Raw genomic sequence first — 23945 nt, forward strand, 5'->3', positions numbered from 1 at the left:
GGAAAAGGGGGAAAAGGTGACTACGGTATTGCGGTTTTATTTTTACATTTTCATGAAATGAGACAAATACCATATCTTGTAGGTTTGAGACAGAGGAAAAGGGAAAATTTGAGGCGGGATTTGTGAACTAAGTTAAATCTCAATCTCAACACTATACCACCATAGATTCTTATATGACAGCCTTTGTTTGTTTGTTTGCATGAACCATATACTACATATCCAGGGTGTGTGCTTCATTTTTGGACATAATAGGTGGTTGCCACTGTAATGTAATTTTTCTAAATATCATGCAAATGAACTGCAAAAAAAATGTTTTCCTCACCACTAAGTTAGTAAATGAAATCTACCAATAGAAAGTCATATGCTGTTAAACTACAAATATCCTTGGAAAATGTACTATTTTAAAGTATTCTCAGCTAATCATTGAAAAGAGGGCTTTGGCAGTTAGCTAAGAACAACCCAGTTTCAAATGAGGAAAAAGGAACTAAGGTGAGTATAGAGGAAACAAAGGGAGAAGTAGGATAAGAAGACACAAAATCGTCTGGTGCCAGTCTGGTAATAATTATACATTACAACTTTTTCATTTACAAATGCATTTTTTTTGATCCTTATTTACAAATTTACAGATAAGATGTGCACATAACTTTAAAAATATGTCAATATATGATAGGGGCAGCATGGATGATCCTATCATATACCTACTTAAAGCAAGGCTATCTATTAAATGGGTTCGTTTTCAATGGCTTAACAGTGCCAACAAAGTAAAGTATTGTTCTGGTAAAGGCACCAGCAAACTCTTATGTCTATATTGACCATCAGCGATATCTGTAAAGAACAGCTGAGCTCTAGCTGGGCACATTGGTTGTGACCCTTGCATCAGAGTAACTAGGGAAGGTTGGCCATGACACAGGCAAACGACATTACAAGTGGCTACTGGGAGAGTAAAAAGTGACTCAACTGGTATTTGCCTGGGTCACCTGAGCCTCTATATTAATGCACATTTTCACTTTTTCTGCCCTATGTTTCCCCTTTGCACTTGCTTAATGTTTCTAGAGAGGCAAAGAGTTTAGGAAAAGAGCCTGGAATCAGAAGACCTTAGTTCTGAACAGTCTTAAATTCTACATTTGCAAGCTTTATTATTTCGTCTCAAGTACCTTTGTTTCGTCATCTATAAAAAGGGAATCATTATATTCATTTAATAAATATTTCTTCAGTGTTTGCTAATAGCAAGGGATAGTGGAGGGTAAAAGAAAAAGTAGAAGACATTCCCTGTACTGTAGACACATAACATCGAATGGGACAGACAAAACACGTACACACAGCTCTAAGGCACGATAGATGGGGATGGGCAGCAAGGAACAATATAAAAAGTGCTCCTGGTATCAGAGGAGAAAGAGGGTTCATGAGCCTTGTAGTAAGGAGGTAAGGTGAGGAGGAGATGGATAGGGCAGTGTACAGAAAAACAAGAGCACAGGAGTGGAGCCAGTAGGGAACGTGGGAAATAAAAGCCACCAAGCATTTTATAAATGTAAAGTACTGACAGGCTATCATTTTAACTCTTCTATGGATCTCATTTTTCTCTTCAGGGATCCCCACCATGTTCATTTTAACCTGTTTCTCACCTACATAAGAATGTTAGAGAAGGAGAAAGTGAGAGGTACACTACATGATTTTCTCAGGATCTCAGACTTTCCCAAAAGATGACTGTTTTACCCTGTTAATTCACATAAGTTTCCTGTGAGGAAAGAGAATTTTGCTCTTGAGTCAAATATTTATTATCATCACTTAGATGAGATCTCACATGACTCATTAAAATTGTAACTCAACTTGAAACTACATAAATAATTTTTCCCCAGTCCTTGCTTTCAAATCCACCTGCCTCTCAGCCTACTCACCTCCATCCCACCCGGCTCAGAGGAAGTGATGCCTCTCTTGTCCACCTTCCTCCTCCAGTGGCTCATAGGGTCTTCATCAGCTAGTCCTGTTCTTTCCTCCCTGTTAATCACCACCTCCCAGTTCCTTATGCTCAGCTTTCACAAGTATATGTTTGCCTTGTCCCTGTGTCCCCTCTTCTCTTGCTGATCTCTCGTCATCCTCTCTGAATGAGAGGCCCACCCTCCTGTCCCTACCTCCTCCTCTCCCACTCTTTCCACAGCTCTTAGAATCATGTCTTCCATGCTCTCTCTTCTGGTCCTCTTCCCATCACTCTGGCAGATCCTCCTCAGTCTCTTAGATGATTCCTCTGCCACTAGCCATTCCCTTAAAATACTGATGCTTCACTTTACTCACTCCCAAATCAAAGGACTCCTAACCCAGCCTCTCCTGGGACATCTTAAGGTTTAGTTCCAAGTCACTACTTATCTTCTCTACTTGGATGAGTGTCAAACTCTTTACTTTCTAAAATTAACAGTAGGGCTTCCCTGGTGGCGCAGTGGTTAAGAATCTGCCTGCCAATGCAGGGGACACGGGTTGGAGCCCTGGCCCGGGAAGATCCCACATGCCGCGGAGCAACTAAGCCCGTGTGCCACAACTACTGAGCCTGCACTCTAGAGCCTGCGAGCCACAACTACTGAGCCCATGTGCCACAACTACTGAAGCCTGTCTGCCTAGAGCCCGTGCTCCACAACAAGAGAAGCCACGACAATGAGAAGCCCACGCACCGCAACGAAGAGTAGCCCTCGCTCGCCGCAACTAGAGAAAGCCCACGCACAGCAACGAAGACCCAACACAGCCAAAAATAAATAAATACATAAATAAATAAAAAATAAGAATAATAAAATAAAATTAACATTAATAGCTCTTCCTTCTTCTGACTCAAACCCATTTCTCTTCCAGTATCCTTTTTGTTAATGGCATGACAGTGCAAGCTATTCACATCACCAGATTGGAAATTACTCTCATCTTCTCCCTTACTTGATGTATTAATTATCAAATCTCTCCCTGTTTTATCTTCCAACAATTCATGGAATCCATCCTCTATCTCTGTCCCCACTTCTGTTTTGGTTCAAGCCATAATATCTCTATATGAATGAAAAGTTTTCCTGCTTGGTATCCCAGCCTCCACAATGTCCACAGTCCAATCCTAATAAGGTAATTTTTTATGAAACAAAGATAATGTTTAAATTTATTTCTTATGGAGGTAACATTGGTTTATAACATTACGTAAGTTTCATGTGTAAAACATTATATTTCTACTTCTGTATACCCTACAGTGTGCTCACCACCAAAAATTTAGTTTCCATGCATCACCATACAGCTGAGGCCCTTTACCCGTTTTGCCCACTCCCCTACCCAGTCCCTTCTGGTAACTACTGCTCTGTTCTCTGTATCTGTGTGTTTGTTTGTTTTTGAATTTTGTTTTATTTATTTATTTTTTTATACAGCAGGTTCTTATTAGTTATCTATTTTATACACATCAGTGTATACACGTCAATCCCAATCTCCCAATTCATCACAACACCACCACCCGCCCCCTGCCGCTTTCCCCCCTTGGTGTCCATACGTTTGTTCTCTACATCTGTGTCTCTATTTCTGCCTTGCAAACTGGTTCATCTGTACCATCTGTGTGTTTGTTTTCGTTTGGTTTGGTTTGTTCATTTATTTTGTTTGTTTGTGATTCCACAGGCTGGAAAAAGCCATCTAGAAAGCTTTATTTTTTTCCTTCCAGTTTTATTGATATACAGCATTGTTTAAGGTGTATAACATAATGATTTGACACACATACATCATGAAATGATTACAATAAGTTTAGCGAATATCCATCATCTCATACAAATACAAAATTAAAGAAAAAACATTTTTTCGTTGTGATGAGAACAACTTTCATATATAACATACAGCAGTGTTAATTATATTAATCATGTTATACATCACATCCCTAGTACTTTTTTATCTTATATAACTGGAAGTTTATACCTTTTGGCCACCTTCATCCAATTCCACCTCCTCCCATCCCCTGCCTCTGGTAACCACAAATCTTTTTCTATAAGTTTGTTTGTTTTTTGAAGTATAATTGACCTACAACACTATGTTAGTTCCTGGTATAAAACATGGTGATTTGATATTTCTATACATTACAAAATGATCACCATGATAAGTCTAGTTGCCACCTGTTCACCATAAAAAGATATTATATTATTATTGACTATATATTGACTATACTCTCCACTCTGTACATTTCACTCCCATGACTCATTTATTTTGTAACTGAAAGTTTGTACCTCTTAATTTCCCTCATAGTTTGTACCTATTTCACTCATCCCCCATACCCCTCTCCTCTGGCAGCTACCTGTTTGTTCTCTGTATCTGTGGCTCTGTTTCTGTTTAGTTATGTTTGTCCATTTGTTGTGTTTTTTAGATTCCACATATAAGTGAAATTCTCTGACTTATTTGACTTAGCATAATGGACCTTCTAGGTCCATCTATGTTGTCGCAAATGGCAAGGTTTCATCTTTTTATGGCTGAGTAGTATTCCATTGTGTATATATATACCATATCTTCTTTATCCATTCATCCACTCATGGGCACTTTGGTCACTTCCACATATTGGCTATTGTAAATAATGCTTCAATGAACATAAGGTTTGCATATATCTTTTCAAATTAACGTTTTCATATTCTTTGGATAAATACACAGAAGTGGGATAGCTGGATCATATGGTAGGTCTATTCTTAATTTTTTGAGGAATCTCCACACTGTTTTCCATAGTGGGCACCAATTTACGTTCCCATCAACAGTGTATGAGGGTTCCCTTTTCTCCACATCTTTGCTAACACTTGTTATTTCTTGCCCTTATAATAGGCGTGAAGCAATATCTCATTATAGTTTTGATTTGTATTTCCCTATTAACTGGTAATGCTGAACATCTTTTCATATGACTGTTGGCCATCTGTGTCTCCTTTGGAAAAAATGTTTATTCAGGTTCTTTGCCCATTTTTGAATCAGGTTGTATGTGCGGGTTTTTTGTTGTTGTTGTTATTGAGTTGTATGACTTCTTTATATATTTTGGATATCAATCCCTTAACAGATATATGATTTACAAATATCTTTTCCCATTCAGCATGTTGTCTTTTCATTTTATTGATGGTTTCCTTTGCTGTGCAGAAGCTTTCTAGTTTGATGTAGTCCCATTTGTTTATATTTGCTTTTCCCTTGCCTAAGGACACACATCCTGAAATATATTGCCAAGACCACTGTCAAAGAGAGGGTGTTTTTTTTTTAAAACAGTTCTAAAATATTTTTATTGTTTCTCATAGTGAAGAGAATAAAATCCAAATTTCTTAGCAGAGCCTATGCTCTTTCCATCCCGAATTTGTACCTTTGGAAGGCAATGTTCCATAGTGGTAAAGCACAATGACTATGGTGTCAGACTCACCTGATTCAAGAGCTGGCTCTGTCACTCACTAGCTGTGTGACTTTGGAATTAAGTCAAAGTGTAAATTCCCAAAGCCTTAATATCCTTATTCCAAAATAAGAATAATAACCATAGATTGTTGCCAGGAATAATGATGATTATTATATGAAGCTCTTAGCAATCTAATTGACATACAGTAAGTATAAAATAAATGGTATTTATTAATAAATTACTTCTTCATCCTCATCCTTCCATGATAATTTTCCGTGCAAACCACCATCCAGCCACATGAAATGCCTTGCAGATTTTTTCAAATCTTGTATCTTTGTACTTGCTGCCCCTACTGCCTTGGATGCCTTTCTTTTATCTAGCTGATAAGCAATAATTCGTCATTTGAGTCTCAACTCAAATATTTTTTCTCTAAAAGACACCTTCCCTGACTCTTATTCTCTACCTCAGTCTCTCTGTAGCAGAAATTGGGGACTCCCAAAAAACCCCTGCCAGTGTTGCCATTGATTTTATATACATATAATATATATTGTAATTTTGTGCTCACATGTCTCCCTCATAAAAATTTGAGCTTTTTATTTTTTTTAATTAATTAATTTATTTATTTAATTTACTTTTGGCTGCATTGGGTCTTCGTTGCTGCACAGGCTTTCTCTAGTTGCGACAAGCGGGGGCTACTCTTCGTTGCAGTGCGCAGGCTTTTCATCACAGTGGCTTCTCTTGTTGTGGAGCACAGACTCTAAGTGCGCCGCGGGCTTCAGTAGTTGTGGCTCGTGGGCTCTAGAGCTCAGACTCAGTAGTTGCGGTGAATGGGCTTAGTCGCTCCGTGGCATGTGGGATCTTCCTGGACCAGGGCTCAAACCCATGTCCCCTGCATTGGCAGGCGGATTCTTAACCACTGTGCCACCCGGGAAGTCCCAACTTTGAGCTTTTTATGTTAGAGATAGAAACTTACCTGTTTATCTTAAACACCATAATCAGTTTTACTGATAGGTAAATATTTTTGAATTAAAAAAAAAGAAAAGAAAGTACCATTTTTCTCTACAAAAAGAGTGGGTATAACAAGATGAATGGTTATAATGTATATGTCAAACATGAAAACCATTGCACATTCACCAAAATGTCTCAAACCATTCTTGTGGCTATCATATTAAGCACAATTATCGGATAGGCAGCGCTTGACAGTGAAAAGAGCAAGAACATTCAAAGCAGAACAGTCTTTACTTACTGAACATTTATTATGTATCAGGCACTGTGCTAGGAGCTGAGTATACAATGGTGAACTTCATAACTATGTGATTTTGGCAAATTCCTTAAGCCTTGTATTCTTCAGTTTTCTCAACTCTAAATTTGTATCATAAGACTGTTGCGTTAATTAAATGAGACCATGTGTATAAACTGCCCAGAACAGTGCCTGACTTAGTAGATACTTAACAAATGGTAGTCATTTCCTTCCTTCTCTAAGCTGGATGTTAAAAAAGGGCATGAAGGTGAACAGGGATGGACCCTGTCTCAGTGAGCTCCCATTAGAACTCTGCCTCCTTTCATCAACAATAAAGGACTCCAGACAAATAATGAACCAAGTGACAAGCTGAATACAGAAGCTCCAAACCAACTCTTGACTCCCTCAACCAAAGACAGTGTGATAAGAATAAGATAGGGTGTAACGGCTCTCCTCCTGGTCTGGGCATTCAACAAATATGCCATCATTTGTAACAGCCATTTGCCAACCTTTAATTGCACACTATAAGAATAAACATCAGAGAAAAGTATTGGGGTGGGGGGTGGGAGTGGGGAAGAGGCTCAGTTTAAGATAAATAATTTGGTTCAGTTAGGAATACTTGCTAGCATAGACACAGACATTAGAGCAACCTATTTATTCAAAAACTGCATTCACCAACATTTACTGAAATGTGACTCTATGCCAGGAACTAGCTGAGCTAGATGTGAAGCAATAGAGATGAAAATGACATATACTTTCTTTTCCTTTCCTGAAAAAGGAACATACTTTTCAATAGTGCTCTCTCCAGTTGCCAGTTATTTTGGTCCATTGCTTCGATTTGGAGGAGAAAACCGCATACTTCATTTAAAACTTAATTTAGTTTTGTCACAGGACACAACTCAAGTCTCATTTAGAAAAAGACATTGCTATTCCTAAAAGTAACGTTTTAAGGTTAATTCTTCAAGTCACAAAAATGCAACCTTTTCTATACGCATCCAAAATGTAGACAGTCCCTAACATATCAATAGATTATGCTTCAAAACTTCATTGTAAATCCGATGAATACAATTCAAAATGCATATTACAAAGAAACAGTACTAGAGTTGGATTTGGGGCCAACCTGTAAAAGCCGACTGAACTACAATACACCTGAGATATTGGTACTCATTAAACTATAGAGCCAAGCTTGTGTGTGTTCTCATGCCAAAGTGTATTCAGGAAAGTAACACGAGCAGCTGGATCAGGGTCCCCACTTCTGATAGTAGAGTGAAGATTTCACAGATTGATGGTACTAGGAGGACACCTTGGGGAACTAGGCGACAAAGGGCAGGATCCAAATGGGGACCAATGCAGGAACTCTAAGGATGAAAAGCTGAGATGGGGAGTTCTTGGGCAGGGGAGACAAGTGCTCCATGTGGCTCCTGAAAATCTAGTCCAGGGAATAAGGGCTGAGGGGGGGCCAGGGTCATCTTTTACAGTGATGGATTGAAAGCTGAGATAGAAGGGAGAGGGTTTTTACATGTAAAGCACTTGGCATAATTCTTGGTACATGGTGGTGTTCAATAAATGGTGATGGAGATATTGGAGATGGTGAGGTAGAGGCAAAACCTGTAGGCTTTTCTCCCTCATTTGTCTTTTAGAATATAATCTATTTAGAAAACAACTGTATTGGTGAGAAACGTGGAACTCCAAGCCTTTCTGAACTATGAAATATTAGTGGCCAGTGGAGTTAGTGGAGCAGGGCAGTGGCTTGACCAATGCAGGTAGGAATGTTGCTCTTGTAAGGCTCTTGTGACAAAGATAGGATAAGTTTGCATAGCCCCTCATCCTTCCCCTTCCCCAGCCCACTCTTTTCACCTAAAGCTTGAGGTGGAAGAGTGTACGGCGTGGGGACATGCACCCCAGACAGAGGCAGAGTCAAGAAAGAGGGGAAGGACAAGGAAAAGAAAAAAGAAAACTCCCAATAGGAGTGAAAAACACTCCTGAGGTTCTGGTGCAGCCCTTTATACAATAAGGATATTCCCACCAGGCAGAAGTAAGGCACTACACCATATGTTCTGAAAATACTTCTTAAAAAACCCAAAAAAACAGGCAGTGCCTCTACAAGCAGTTAAATCAAATGTGATGGTCATCCTTTTTCTACTTTGGGTTACATTTTAGCTCTAAAGAATCTGCAAAGCTTCCAGGAACAGCTCTCCACAGGACTTTTCCAATCTTTTCCTTTAGTCAAGGATCCCACCTATTTTTAGCCATTTCTCCTCTCCCCAGCTCTTATCGAAGCTAGGAAATGAAATGCATGAAAATGTGCCCAGGTGATAGTGTGATTCTGATGATGTATTCTTTCTACCAGTCCTTTCAGAAGCGGTGCTCTCATGAGACAATACCCCGATGGAAGGTGTGACACATCTTTTGGATATCAGAAAACTGAAATGTGGGTGCCACTCTTATTTATAGTGACCCTCAGTCAACTTATCTTTGCCAACTATAAAGATACTAATTGCTTGATGTACAGGTTGTAATTGGATCAAGCCATCAGTGACATGGTTATTTGTTGTTATAGCAATATTAACAAAATTATGCCTAAGGCAGTCTAATTAGAAGAGCACCATCGGTGACCCAACTGGCATTTTCAATATGTTATCTAAGAGGTATGACCAGAAGACAAGTCAGAGCTAACTTAATGAAGTTTCTGATCAGAGGCTGCTCTGAAGACAGTGAGTTATTGAAGGAGACAAAGAGGAATTGATGAGTGGCAGATTCATGCAGGCTATTTGAGGACAACAAAAAGCAATGGAATTTACTAGATTCAATCTTGTTGCAAGGCATGACAAAAGTTTCCTTCCTTCTCAGCAGCAGGATCCCAAAGTCATAAAAGTTATCTATGAAAAGAAGCCTAAAGATTATCTAGTTCAGTGATATTCAAGTGGGCTTTTAAAAATCTCCTGGGAGACCAATATCATGACATATCCGTGAGTCAGGGGGCATAAACTTATTGCTACCCCATTTGAGAATCATGTCTATAAGGAGCAGTATAATGTAGGGACTAAGAACAAACACCTAGATAGTAGATGGGCCTGAATTAATAAGGGGTATGTTATTCACTAGTTGTGTAACCTTGCTGAGTTTTTAAAATTTTCTAAGCCAATTTCCTTGTCTCTAAATTGGGGATAATTATAAAATATAATGCAAAATCATGTGCTGAGAATGAAACGAGGAAAAGTGCTTAACTCGGCATCTGACACATAGTAAGTACTCAATAAATATAACTTGTGATGGTTAATTTTGTGTGTCCATTTGACTAGGTTAAGGGATGTCCAGATAGCTGGTCAAACATTTCTGCATGTGTCTGTGAAGATATTTCCAGAAGAGATTAGCATTTGAATCTGTAGACTAGGTAAAAAAGATTTCCCTCCCCAATGCAGTGGGCATCAACCAATCTGTTGACAGCCTGAATAAAACAAAAAGGTGCAGGAAGGGTGCATTTCCTCTCTGCTGGAGCTAGACCATTCATCTTTTCCTGATCTAAGACATCAGCACTCCTGGTTTTTGGGCCTTTGGCCTTGGACCAGGACTTACACCCTCAGTCCTCCAGTTCTTGGGCCTTAGGACTCAGACTGGGACTTATACCACTGGCTCCCCTGGGTTCTCAAGCCTTCAGGTTTGGACTGGAGCTATACCATCAGCTTTCCTGGGCCGCCAGCTTGAAGGTGGCAGATCATGGGACTTCTCAGCCACCATAATTGCATTAGCCAATCCCTCACAATAAATCTCTTCCTATGTATCTATCCTACTCATTGATTCTCTGCAGAACCCGAATACATACTCTACTACTATTACTATTGAATTTGCTGGGCAGCAACTATCCAGTATGTTGAGGCAGAAAAAGACTGAGGACCAAAATGTTAGTCCAACTCACTCAAGAGGAACCTGAGATCCAGGGGTAGAAGTGACTTGCCTAAAGTTTCCCAGATTAGAAGAGTCTGGACCAGACTCCAGATGGTGGGTCTGGTGCCCTTTAGGCCACAGTGAATTCTTGCATTCTGACAGATAAAAGAATACCAAGAGGGACTTCCCTGGTGATCCAGCAGTTAAGACTCCACGCTCCCAGTGCAGGGGGCCCAGGTTCAATCCCTGGTCAGGGAACTAGATCCCGCACGCCACAACTAAAGATCCCGCATGCCGCAACTAAGACCCAGCAAAGCCAAATAAATAAATATTAAAAAAAAAAAAAAAGAAGACGAATAGCAAGATGCAGGGGGAAATGCATTGGGTTAGTGGTCAAAGACACATTTAACTATGTCTTTCACCATCTCTGTGAGCTTCCTAATGTTCTCTAAGTAGGGTGGTGCATTGATCAAGGATAAGAAATCTACCATTACTGCCACCCAACCAAAGCCTCTTTCCCCAGCTCATTCATTCCTTTTTCCATTATCTTTGAAACTTTGACCCTTCTCGCACTAGAATTTGCCATGTGGGTCTTCTATTATCTGAGCATTTCATCAGGGATCATGCACAAATATTATATGGCAATGTGTTTGTGTATACATACATATATTTGGTATCAAATATATATGTACACATATATATCTATATCAAATATATATGTGTAGATAAAACTTTTGATTAATTTCTTTGCCTTTTGTCAGTGATATTGTTCTGGTTATTATAGTTATAGTTTGTTTAAAAGTAATAATAATAAACACACACAGACTTCTGGTAGAAGCCTCAGATCGTACTTCTAAATGTTAAAGTATTTTTAAAAAGTTGAAGAGCTGTGAATAGTGTTTAAGTAGCTTATATGAGTTTTAAAGGACATTGATAACCTCTCCTGACAAGGACAGCCTGTCATTCAAGGGAACAACAGAGTTTGACAGGAAATATGTATTCATACACGACGTAAAACCTAGTGAACCACACTCTTAGCCTGTCTTCCTTCTCATCGTCTTTAAAACATAGAATATTTCTCTTTCCCTCTTTTCCTGTGTTTTTGGTAATGTGTTACTATTTCCACCCATGGGCTTTTCCCTCCTCTTTACCTCTCTCTCTCTCCATGTCTCTGTGTCCCTCCCTCTATCTCAGTTTTTCTCAGACATACATTCACTTGCCAGCCAAAGTCATGTGCACTTACTTGTCTTTCCTCTTTTCCCCTGCTCACTTTCAGCCCATGAACCTTAGTGTTGACCTTTTCCTAGTCTTCCTGATTCTACTTCCAGGCATCCCTGGTATATTAGTCAGGATTCTCCAGAAACAGAACGAATGCATGAATGAGTGAATGAATGAATGAAAACACATACATACATACATAAATAAAATTTAAAATATATAAAGAGATTTATTATAAAGTGTTGGCTCATGTGATAATGGAGACTGAGAAGCCTCACGATCTGCCATCTGCAGGCAGAGGTCCAGGAGAGCCAATGGTGTAGTTCAAAAGCCTGAGAGCCAGAAAATCAATGGTGTAGATCCCAGTCCAAATCTGAAGTCTTGAGAACCAGGAGCACCAAGGGCAGGTGAAGATCGATGTCCCAGCTTATCAGTCAGGAAGACAGTGAATTCAACCTTCTCCCACCTTTTTGTTCTATTGAGGCCCTCAGATCAGATGATGCTTGTGCACATTGGAGGAGGCCAACTGCTTTACTCAGGTCACCCACTCAAATGTTAATCTCTTCCAGAAACACTATCACAAACACACCCAGAAATAATATTTAACCAGTTATCTGGGCATGTGGCCATGTATATCTATTCCACAGACTTTCTTCTCCAGGTCCTGATTTCTGTATCCAGTTCATGCCAGCAACGACACTTCACCCTCTGATTATCCCCTTTGGATGGCTGCTTCAATTTACATAACTGAATCTGGACTGTATCTCCACTCTGATTATAGTTTTAGGGTGACCTCCTAAGACAGTTTCCCAAAAACTTACTACTTCCTCCATTTTTGGTCAGTCTTCCTTTGCTGCTCTCCTCGTATGCCTTTCTTTTTTCACTCCAACTTTCATGTTTCCCCCCACAAAATTAATCATAATATAGAATAAAAGTTTACTATAGATTTTATTATATATAATGAAGACAATTGAATGCTCCTTATTCTGAATTTCAAACACAGGTGAGTGGAGTAAGTTATAATTTAACTAGGGAAATAACATTAATTGTAGTTGTTTTTACTTATTATTTTCTTATAGTCTCTCAGTTGAGAAAAGAACTCTCTATGCTGAGAAAATATATAAAGAAGGGTCTTAATCTAATTTTCTTCTCTTTATTTGCTCTATTATTCTGGTCCCTTTATAGCTTCCAACAAATTAATTTATTTTTAATTTCTAAGGAGGGGTAGGAGGTATTTTGGTTGGTTTTTTTTTCAGTTCACTGAAAATGGCTTTTGGAATAAGCATGTTTTGCAGAACTCTGATCATAACTGTCGTCTACAACAATGAAAAGAAAGTCAAGAAGAACACGGACAAAATAATTATATATAAATTTCAGATTTTGGGAAATTACTTGAATCTGAGACAAGATAGCTTGCATAGCTCCCCCGTTTTCTCTGTTTTTAAAAAAATTCACAGGTTTTCACCTTTCACAATTGTAAAATCAATTACAATGTATTTATAACTTTGGGAATACTATTGTATATGACTGAGCAGCCTAAAGAAGACTGAAAAAATTGGAAAGATTCAATTCACTATGACTCATTTAAATGGGCCAAAGAACTAGCAGCCTCAGATTCCTTTCTGTCACTTTATTAAAACAAGCTCAGCTCACAGACAAATGGAATTTTTAATCAGTAGTGAAATTTCCCCAGCCAACTCTTCTGGTCTCTTGTTAATTGAATGTGCAGAATATCCTTTAAGGACAAGAAAGGCATGCATGGACATGATGGGGCTCAGCTACACAGGGTCCCTCTTCCCCAGTGCATTCTCCTACTGTCCCTACAGTGGGTAAGAAGCTTATCTCAGTCCCAAACTCCTCAATTCTGTGTGATTTTTTTTAAACAGGCCCCTTTCCAGGACATACATTGGAAAGGAAAATGAAGAGGATATGTCCTCCTCCCAGTCTGTGAAAATTAACAATTTTAATCTGCCAAATCAGCCCCAACTCCATTGAAATAAGTCCCAAATTGAGTGAGGAAGCACCAGGTTCCTCCTACTATTGTCTTGGGTTTATCTCACCATGGTCATAGATGATTCATTCATGCATTAATTAATTTACCAATCACTGAGCACCTACTATCAGTATATACCAGACACCATGCTAAGTACTTGGTAATATGTTGGTGAGTAAAACAGATATGATACTATCCTGAAGCTCCCAGGGAATGGTTTAGAGACCCACAGTCTTCCTAAAGTTTCCTCTTCTCAGATGCCAATCTGTTTTCAATCTCTTCAGAGCCATTGCTATGTGGTGACTCACTTCTTTGCTTTGGCCCTGGCCATGACTTGCCACTTCTATCTCCCCCTGGGGTGCTTCCTTGGCCCCCTATCGTTAAGTGATAGACACTGTTGATTGGGCTACCCAAGAGCCTATTTCCCACCCTTTTCTACCACGATACCTCCACCAAAGAGGTTACATAGTCAAGAATAGGCTTTTACAGCTTCTTTTATCCTCTGGCCCCAGATGTAAGCAGAGATCTGCTGGAGGGAAATCTGAGGAATTTTTTCTTCCTTGATAAAGAGGGACACATGCAACTGGTAAGCATTTCCAGGTTTCTACTTCTTCCTGTTTTGAAAGCAGAAATAATGGCTGGAACGTCAGCACTTATATTGTGAACTTGAGGAAAGATCAAGAGAATACAAAGATGCCAGCCCTGACATTGCTGAGCCACTGAAACAACACCAGCAATCCATATTGAAGGACTGATTATTATATGAGAAATAAACCCATATTGTTTAAGTCAATATAGTTGGATTTTTTTGTCATTTGCAGTCCAGTGCAAGTCTTACTGACACAGTGCCACTATCACAGCCAAGGGTGCCTCAGCATCTTAAGAGTTTAGCAAATCTTTCTATTCTTGTGCTGTCCAGAACAAGAGTGAAAAACTAGCCCCAAAGTGTTATTCAATCCTGATGAAGTCTACAAGCACATCAGGATTCTCATGGTTGTTTGGTTTCCATCAACTTTTATTTTGGTTGTTTGCCTGGGGCTACTTATCAAATCATCTTGTGGGACTGAGTATGAGAAGTGAGACCTGCGGTGCGTGTATGTCCCCAATCTCCATGCCAGTGGAGTGACACAGATATCAACTCACTTTATTTTTTTACTTATTTATTTATTTGGCTGCTTTGGGTCTTGGTTGCTGCGTGCAGGCTTTCTCTAATTGCAGCGACTGGGGGCTACTCTTCATTGCGGTGTGCGGGCTTCTCATTTCGGTGGCTTCTCTTGTTGTGGAGCACGAGCTCTAGGTGCGCGGGCTTCAGTAGTTGTGGCACGCGGGCTCAGTAGTTGTGGCTCTCGGGCTCTAGAGTGCAGGCTCAGTAGTTTTGGCACACGGGCTTAGTTGCTCCATGACATGTGGGATCTTCCCGGACCAGGGCTTGAACCTGTGTCCACTGCGTTGGTAGGCAGATTCTTAACCACTGCGCCACCAGGGAAGCCCCTCAACTCACTTTAAATAAGATTATGGCACCTTACCTCTTAAATACTCCCCAGGTAGGAAGGCATCCACAAATGCACTCCTACATCTTAATCTCCCAATAATATGGTTACTAATTTCAAGCTCTGGAAGTATGTATGCAAATACCCTCAGCTCACAAGAGGATTTAAGTCATATTTCATTCTAAAGGAGAGTCATATTTAAATATTTTAAACTTCACATTCATTATCTCTCTCCTCCTGTTACTAAATAGAAAGTATTTTCTATCATAGGAAAATCTCTTGATCTGTGCGAAGAATCCCATCTCCTCGCACTTTCTCAGGAACTTCCCCCTCTGGATTATATCCATTGTCTCTTACATAACTTCAAACTCTTTCTTCACCAGAATTTCTTCATTATCATTTAAACATACTATTTCTCCTATTTTAAAAAACAAAATTTTACCAGACTACAAATTTCCAACTAAAATCTTATCTATTCTCCTAGTTACAAAATAAATAGCTATAGCTTCAATTTCTACTTTTTCTTACTATTGACTTCTCAGTCCATTCTAGTCTGGCTTCTGTTCTTCCCATCCAAGAACTAACCAGGCCTGACCCTGCTCAGCTTTCGAGATCAGACGAGATCGGGCGTGTTCAAGGTGGTATGGCCATATACCTGGCTTCTGTTCTTACCACCTAAATTCTAGCACTAAGCCACCCATGACCTACATGTTGCCAAGTCAATGAAAATGTTCACGTCTATCCTATTTAAACTCCCAGTTTCCTCTGTAGTACGCAGGTTTCCACTTCTCCCTCTACAACAGTCTCTTTCCTTGCCTTGCATCCTTCCATGTCCCCACACTTCCTTTGTTTTTCTTCTGATTTATTATCAGCCTGCTTTGTTGACGTCTCCTCCTCTACCCACGTTTTTGTGTAGAACTTCCTTAGGGCTCAGTCTTGGGCCCTCTTCAATTCTCTCCCAAAGTGATCTCATCTATTCCAGTATCTTCAAACACCATCTACAGGCAATGGTTTTAAAATCACATCTCCAGCCCAGATTGCTCTTCTGAGTTACAGACTCATTGCTCCAAATGTTTATATTATCTCCAGTTGAGACACTTGAACGTGTTATAAGAATCTCAAATACAACATGCCCCCAAATAAACTTATCATCTCTAACTACCTTATCCCCAAACTGCTTCTCCTCTAGCATTACCTATCATGGTAAATGGTACTAACATCCTCCCAGACTCTTCAGTAAAGAAGTCTATGAGCCATTCTTAACACTTCCCTCTCCTTCAATGATTCTCCCCCAACCTCTGCACACACCCCTCTGCCTCCAAAAAATCAATCACAGATTCAGTTGACTCTGCCTCCTAAATCCATCTGCTTTCCAATTTAAGTCACCATCATCTCTCACCTGGGCTACTTAAATGACCCTCTCTCTAGTTTCCTCTAACCCACTTTTCCTTGCCCCAAGCCCATTTTTCACATAGCAGTGAGAGCAATCATTTAAAATGTAAATCGGATTAAATCATTCCTCTACTAAAACTATTTCATGAGTTCTAAGTATTAAATCCAAAATCCTTCTTTGTGTTTCCTGAACAAACAAACTATTTTTTGCCTCAAGGCATTACATATGCCTCTTCCAGGAATGCTGTTTCTTCCAGACTGTGCATAGCTAACTCTTACTCATCTTTCAGGTATGAGCTTAATCAGTATTTTCTTAAGGAAATCTCTCTTGATTAAGTTAGAAATAGTGTCAGATTCCCTATTTACTTTCATACCACCTTGTGATTTTTAATTATAGGATTGTCACCATAGTAATTAAATCCTACTTGTGTGATTATCTAGTAGAGAGACCCTAACTAAATAACGTAAGCTCCATGAGGGTAGGACTGGATATAATATGCTCATTAATGTATTCTCAGTGGCAAGCAGTGGGGAATAGTAGGTGATCAATAAGAATTGGATGCATAAGCTGACTTTCATGTAGTTCTGACTTTAAGACCTATATTGACTTCCTGTTCTGATCATAGACATATATGACTTTAATTATGATGAAATACTTATGTTTTAATTATAAGTATTTAATTACATTAATTATCTAATTGTGGTATACTTACACTTCCAGAAGTATTTAATTATGAAAAGGGATAATTTCTATAAACTAAAAGAAGTACTGAATTTTTCTAGGAAGTTCATTTTAGGAGCAAAATTTCATTGTTCTTGAAGACTACTGGACAGATAATTATAAAAAGAGGAAAGAAAAAAAGTCAAAAATCAACTAATTCAGTAAATTGTTATATTGACTATCAAGGTTCAAAATACGTTAGAATAAAAGCTCCCATTTTTTCAAGATATTTTCTAAGTTGAATGAAATTTTAATTCCAAATCTAGAGCTATGAGATTAAGAAACAAAGTTGAAGAGTGACACTCCAAAAATTCCCTCTAGAAACAGTCTAATATAAGAGCTTAAAGGCCAGCCTGTGTCCCTGAGGTCCATTAGTAATACATGTGGGGACAGAATGATTAACACGGAATGAGAGACGACGGGGGAAACCCCTGCCAAAGAGGAAGAAGACAGATGAGGATTTGAATTCTGAGAAAGTCCAAATTCTCAAGGGCTCTGATCTATTGACATAAGAATATTGCGGCAGACAGAGTGAGAAAAAGTAATTAGAGCAGATTTCTCAACCTTGGCACTACTGACATTTTGTGCTGAATAATCCTTTGTTTCAGGGGTCTGTCCTACGCAATGTAGGATATTTAGTAGCAAGCCTGGTCTCTACCCAATGGATGCCAATAGCACTCCCCCCTGAAAGTAGTTATACTCAAAAATGTCTCTAGACATCTCCAATGTCCCCTGGGGAGGCAAAACTGCCCCTGATTGAGAACCACTGAATTAGAAAAAGTCAAAGGGATTAGCTGAATCAAAAAAGGACAAAGGGTTTGTTTTTTGTTTTTGTTTTTGTTTTTATCGTTCACCGGTTTATTGATTCATACATTCCTTCATTCATTTAACAAGTCACAGTACTAGACATTGTGTTCCAAAGATGAGTAGAGCACAGGCTCTGTTTAGAGCTGAAAGTCTACTTCTAAGACGAAGCGGTCATTGTCTTAGAATAGATCATGGATTTGCAGTTATGTGAGGTGTTGGTTTTAATGCACAAACAAAGTTACCCAAGAAAGGTCTCAACCTTGCTCAAGATGCACAGCATACCTAGTTAGAGTGGATGTAGCGAATTAGCATTCACATTCGATTCAGCTTCCTAGGACACCCTCCTGACCTGCACCAGTTGGAGAGATAAAACTACTTGGTCCAGGATCCCTTGCCACCAGGTTTCCTGGTGCAGACTGGCTCAGTCCTTCAATCCTCTGCATGAGATTGAATCTGAAAGTGAAGACCAGCCCATCTTCCTACTGCTGGCTGCTCACAGGCACAGTCCTGGAGTATTTGGGTTTTCCCCAGCCGTGTTCCAGCGTCCATATCAAGCTCTGTGGGGCTCCAAAGGTAGGTGCAGTGAGGATAGTGGTGGCTTCCTGACCTCCGAACAGCAGCTATAGCACTGGGTTCTTGAACTCAGCAAGTCAGTAGTGCCCTCCTAATTCCACATACCTGCTCTGAGAGAGGCAGCAGCACTCCTGGCAGGCCAGGTAGCAATATTATTCTGGAATTTTTTCTGAAAGATTCAACCATAGTCTCTAGCACTCTGATGAATATGTATGAGCCTGGTTCTTTTAATTCTAGTTTATCCTGCTTAAAATATGTAGAGTGAGTTCTGCTTTTTGCAAATTGAGCCCAGCAACTCTATACAACAAACTGCAATAACTCAGTAAACCCATCACACTGTGTGATCACACACCCCCAGTAAGAAAACAGATCAGATTCTTCAGTTAAGCACCAGATGAAGAATCTGGCTTCCGTTTAGGGGCCATGCTGCATGAAAAGTATGTCTGTTTTTGTTTGTGTGTTGTTGAATCGATACGAGTAAAAATATAAGATTTGTGCTGTAAGTGCAGTGCCAGAGATAAGCACAGTGTGCAATAAGGAGGCGGTACATAGTCAGGGAAAATTTTTTAGAGAAGGGACGCCGGAGCTGAGTCTTAAAGTATGAGCAGTAATGTGCCAGGAAAATTACATTCGAGGTTGGAAGCAGAGGATGTGCCACAGGTATAAAGAGTTGAGAAAGCATGGTATATTTACAGAGCTAGAAATTGTTCAGGGCAGCTGGATTGTATAATGAGAGGTAGGAAGTGTTCAGAGATCAGCTGGACGGCAGAAACAAGATCATGAAAGAGAGGAAGCAATAGAACTTCCCCATTTTCTTGAGTCTAAGAGGCCACCGATTATGACACACTGTCTGTAAGAGGTTTCAAGTTAAAAATGTGAACGTTACACTAAATGTACTCATTTATTTTAAAACTAACTAAAAATACCATTCACTTATCGATCTAAACTCTCTCTTTTCAATACCTAAACCAGAATTCGACCTAAACCTTCTTGACAATGTTTGCCTAGGAGAGTCTAGAGGATCTGGAGTTCCTTCTAAATCACTTTCAGTTATTTGGAGGTTGGTTAAAGTTAGCTTTTCACTGGTGCCTGTGATCTTGACATTTTTTAAGATTGTCAGTAAATTTCAAGCCATATCAAATCATATGAGGACTTTCTCCTCTGCATTTCCTATTTGGTTGAACTCAGCATTTTGTGTTTTCTATTATTACCTTATTACATATTACTGTAGGTCAAATAGCTTCTCTTAAAAGTTAGCCAAAAACTTTTCACAGACCGGTATTCCAATACTGACTAATAGTCCTATGTGAAAAAGTAATTAGCCACACAAACTTCTCCCTGTTTTGGAAAGCCTGTGATCTGTTGCAAGAGATCTGGCAAGTTCGACACCCTTTAATTCCATCTCCTGGAGTACATGACAGGCGATCTTCTATGTACAGAATTTATTTTCATTTCAGTGCTGCATCATAAAGATATCCTTTTGCAGACATTCTAAGCAAAGAATTAGGGATCCAAATTTAGGTTAAATTCAACCACTTGTTATCAGTGCAAAAAAGCTCAACTGGGAGAGATAATAAAATGAAGAAATACCACAATGCATCGCTTGGTTCACAGATGCTCAAGAAATGACTACTGACAAAACACTATAACTCTCTCCTCTGCCTGGCAACTTGTAAGACATTTTGACTGTAAGAGTCTTCCTGTCTTCAGAAATGGCAAAAGGTAAGGAAAAAAAAACATACCTCAGGCAAATTGGGGCCTGGAACAAAGTCCAGTGTGGGCCCCTGCACATTACAGAAAAACTTCTTCTTTCTCCTTCAGACCAGGAGATATGGGGTGTGGTCAAGGCCATGCAAAAAAGATAATTTTGGATAAGAAGTGAGAGTGGAACAAGAGGACAAGTAAATAGAAAGAAGACCTTTGTTTTGGGGTAAGAGATGATTTTATTAAAAAACAAAACAAGCAAACAACAACAAAAAAAAGAGGACAGATGACACTATCATACCTGAGGGACACTCACATATGCAAATAACACTTGGTTCCTTTAGTCTCTGAAACATGTCTAATCTTCCTTTTGAACAAACGTCCTTCTAAGTAGTGGCAGAAGTTTAAAATTATTGATTTATAATATTTTAATTTTTGTTTTACACTATCTCCATTCACTTTAAACATTCAATCTACCAGAATTACATTTCCCTATCCAACTGGTTTTTTAAAATCTCCTTTGGATAACTCATTCTTATGTCTTTCAGATGTCTGCCCTTCCCCCTTCTCATCCCTAAAGTGGTATCTAGAATACAGAATATGGGGAGATGTGTGGCTCAGGTAACCTCCAGATAGTAGGGGCAGAAAGGTCTTCTGACCCTTGCTTTTGTCTCCACAGCAGGATCCTTTATCCATCACTTGACCGAGTACCCTCCTGACATTTAAGGATGACTCTGGGACACTGATGTAACCTATGCGCTGGTCTGTATGGTAGGAAGGGTTCAGTATCCCTCCTTGGCTTATTCATTTCCATCTCTGCTCTCTCTAGTGCTACAGACCACACACACACACACACACACACACACACACACACACAGGTCTAGCTCTTTCTGTAGCCTTTTCTCAAGCCACTTCACCCCCTCTTCCATGTGACACCCTTCCGACACACTGGCCTGGTCTCCAGCCAGAGGAATTCTGGGTTCCTCTTCAAGGGGATGGGGAAATATCTGGATCCCAGTCACAATTTAGGAATTGAGAGTGACTTAGGAACGTTAAATTCTGGAATTTTGTCAGCCCACCCAACTTTGTTGAGCTTTTAAGTCCATTTTGATGCAGTTACTCCCAGCTTGCTGTGGGACCGTCTGTGAGGCATCTCTTTCCTGAGTTCCACATGTTTGTTAGGAAAAGCAAAAGCCCTTAGGTAGTTGGTGTCTCCTCAACTTCTCTAACATACCACACCTCTATGTCTAAGCCAAAGCCTGGAGAGAGATGATGGGAACTCACTGTCTGCAGGTCTCACTCTCTACATACTTCTTTGTCCTCCCTCCCTCCCTCCTTTTCACAATCTCTTAGACCCAGTAAGAGCTTTTCATGTCCTCTGAATCATATCTTTGTAGTAGTTAGGAGAGCATTAGCTACTATAACAAATATGTCTTGTAATATTTATGACTTAACGTAAAGTTTGTATCTCACTTATATTGTCACAGTTCAGTGCATGTTCTCCTGGTCAGATGCCTTTCTATGTGGTCAAACAGGGACAAAGTTTCTTCCATCATGTAGTTCTGATTTCCTCTTGGCCCTTAAGGAATCCTACTTATAAGATTGCTAGGAAACACATAAGGTTGGGGCAATAACACAGATCACTTCCATTCACATTCCATTGACCAGAACTCAGTAACACAGCTATGCCTAAATGCCAGGGAGGCTGAGAACGCTAATCTAGATTGTGTCTTGGAGAAAAAGGGAGCAAATTTGCTCTGAGGGAGCAAATTTCATGGTATAGGTCATAGGCAAAGGGAAATCTTTTTCACACTATGGAAGAAACACTAAATTCTGAGTTCTCTAGGCTCAGTTTTTTATATCCTGAGGTATTTTTATAATCCTTTTCTACAAGGCCTGATCTTCTAATATATTGTCTTGCTTAAAGTCTTATTTTGAATTTTAGAAGCCGATAGTAACCCTTTTTCTTTGCACTTTTGATGTAATGCATGTAATTCCACTCAATAAGCATCCCTTGAAGCAAATTAATATTCCAAGTACACCAAATTACAAAAGATTAAAGCATATTAATGCTTTGAAAATAGTCTCTTTTACATAAAATTATTGTAGCACTTAATGCTGTTTCTAATATTTCCAAAGATGCCCAAGGAAGCTGAAGAATTGAACTTACGAGTAAAGGAGGCCAGCAATCTGCTCTCATTTACTATACTGAGGTCCAAACAGAGATTGAAATCCTGAGCTCCTAGGCCAGCTCATTGCTAAACAAATCTATCCTCCTTGTCTCAGCAAGACCACCCTAACCTCTGACCTCAGAGTGGTCCTTGTAGGCCTTGTTAGATTTCAGATTTTATCCCAAAGGCTCCATGGAGAGGTAGCATAAATAGATTTGCATTTTTGAGAATCTAGGAGAAGAGAAGCAGGGAGTCCTCTACAGAGTTTATGGCAGTGATCCATATAAGAAAATGAGGGTCAGAATTCTATAAATTCAGAAGGATCTGAATTAGAAGCTCATTTGGATGTGAGGATGGGGGAGAAGACCACGAGGATGATTGCCAGATTTCTTACCTGTAAGAGAGGAGAATGGTGGTGATACTCTTTAAGATATAGGAGAAGAAAGTTGGGAGTGGGGAACTGTAATGAGTTCAATTGTAGATATTCTGAGTTTGAAATGTCTGTGGTACATCAAATAGGAGATGTTCATTGGGCACCTTGATATGTAAATCTGAAGTTTGGAAAGGGGTCTAAGCTGGTGGAACAGACTTGAGAATCTTTGCAATGTTAATGGTAGTTAATGTCTTGATAGTGGATGAGCTCAGCCTGTAAAAGTTGTGTAGGGACTTCCCTGGTGGTCCAGTGGTTAAGACTCTGCGCTTTCACTGCAGGGGGCACAGGTTCAATCCCTGGTCAGGGAACTAAGATCCTGCAGGTCGTGCGGCACAGCCAATAAATAAATAAATACATGAACAAAAGAGCCATTCTTTTTTTTTTTAAAGCATTAAAAAAAGTTGTGTAAAATGAAAAGAGAAAAGGAATGAAAGGGGACCTAAAATCACCAACACTTAAAAAATGTGCAGAGAAAAGGGAGGAGACAAAGATTGACAAGAAACATCCAGAGAAGTAAGGGGATAGAGGGGGAAAAGGATAATCAAATGTCATAGAATTATCAAGTAAGATACCTACCTCAATTAAAAAAGTGAATAAGAGTAGGGGCTTTACATTGTCCCTGCTTATGGGATGTTGGGGACCTTGAGCTAGTGCCAGTCAGGATTTCCATTCCCCAACCTGATTTAAGTCTTCACAGACCCACTCTTCTTCTGTGGATGAAAACTGAGGGAAAGAGAGAATTATTTACACTGCATAGTTGGACAGAGGTTGGCTTTGAACAAAGGCTTGCAAGAGGATGGGCAATAACACTCCTGCTGGACATCACCAGGCAAAATCCAGGCCTGGACCAAGAAAATTCCCATTAGTTTCCAATGGGAAAGGCAACTAGGAGAGTCCCTGGATGACAAGGACACAGACTCCACGCTCAGTGAGCCCTTGGACACTTGGAAATACCTCTCACTGGGGTCCTGCTC

This window comes from Eubalaena glacialis, chromosome 6, assembly GCF_028564815.1.
Source record: "Eubalaena glacialis isolate mEubGla1 chromosome 6, mEubGla1.1.hap2.+ XY, whole genome shotgun sequence".
Classification (NCBI taxonomy): domain Eukaryota; kingdom Metazoa; phylum Chordata; class Mammalia; order Artiodactyla; family Balaenidae; genus Eubalaena; species Eubalaena glacialis.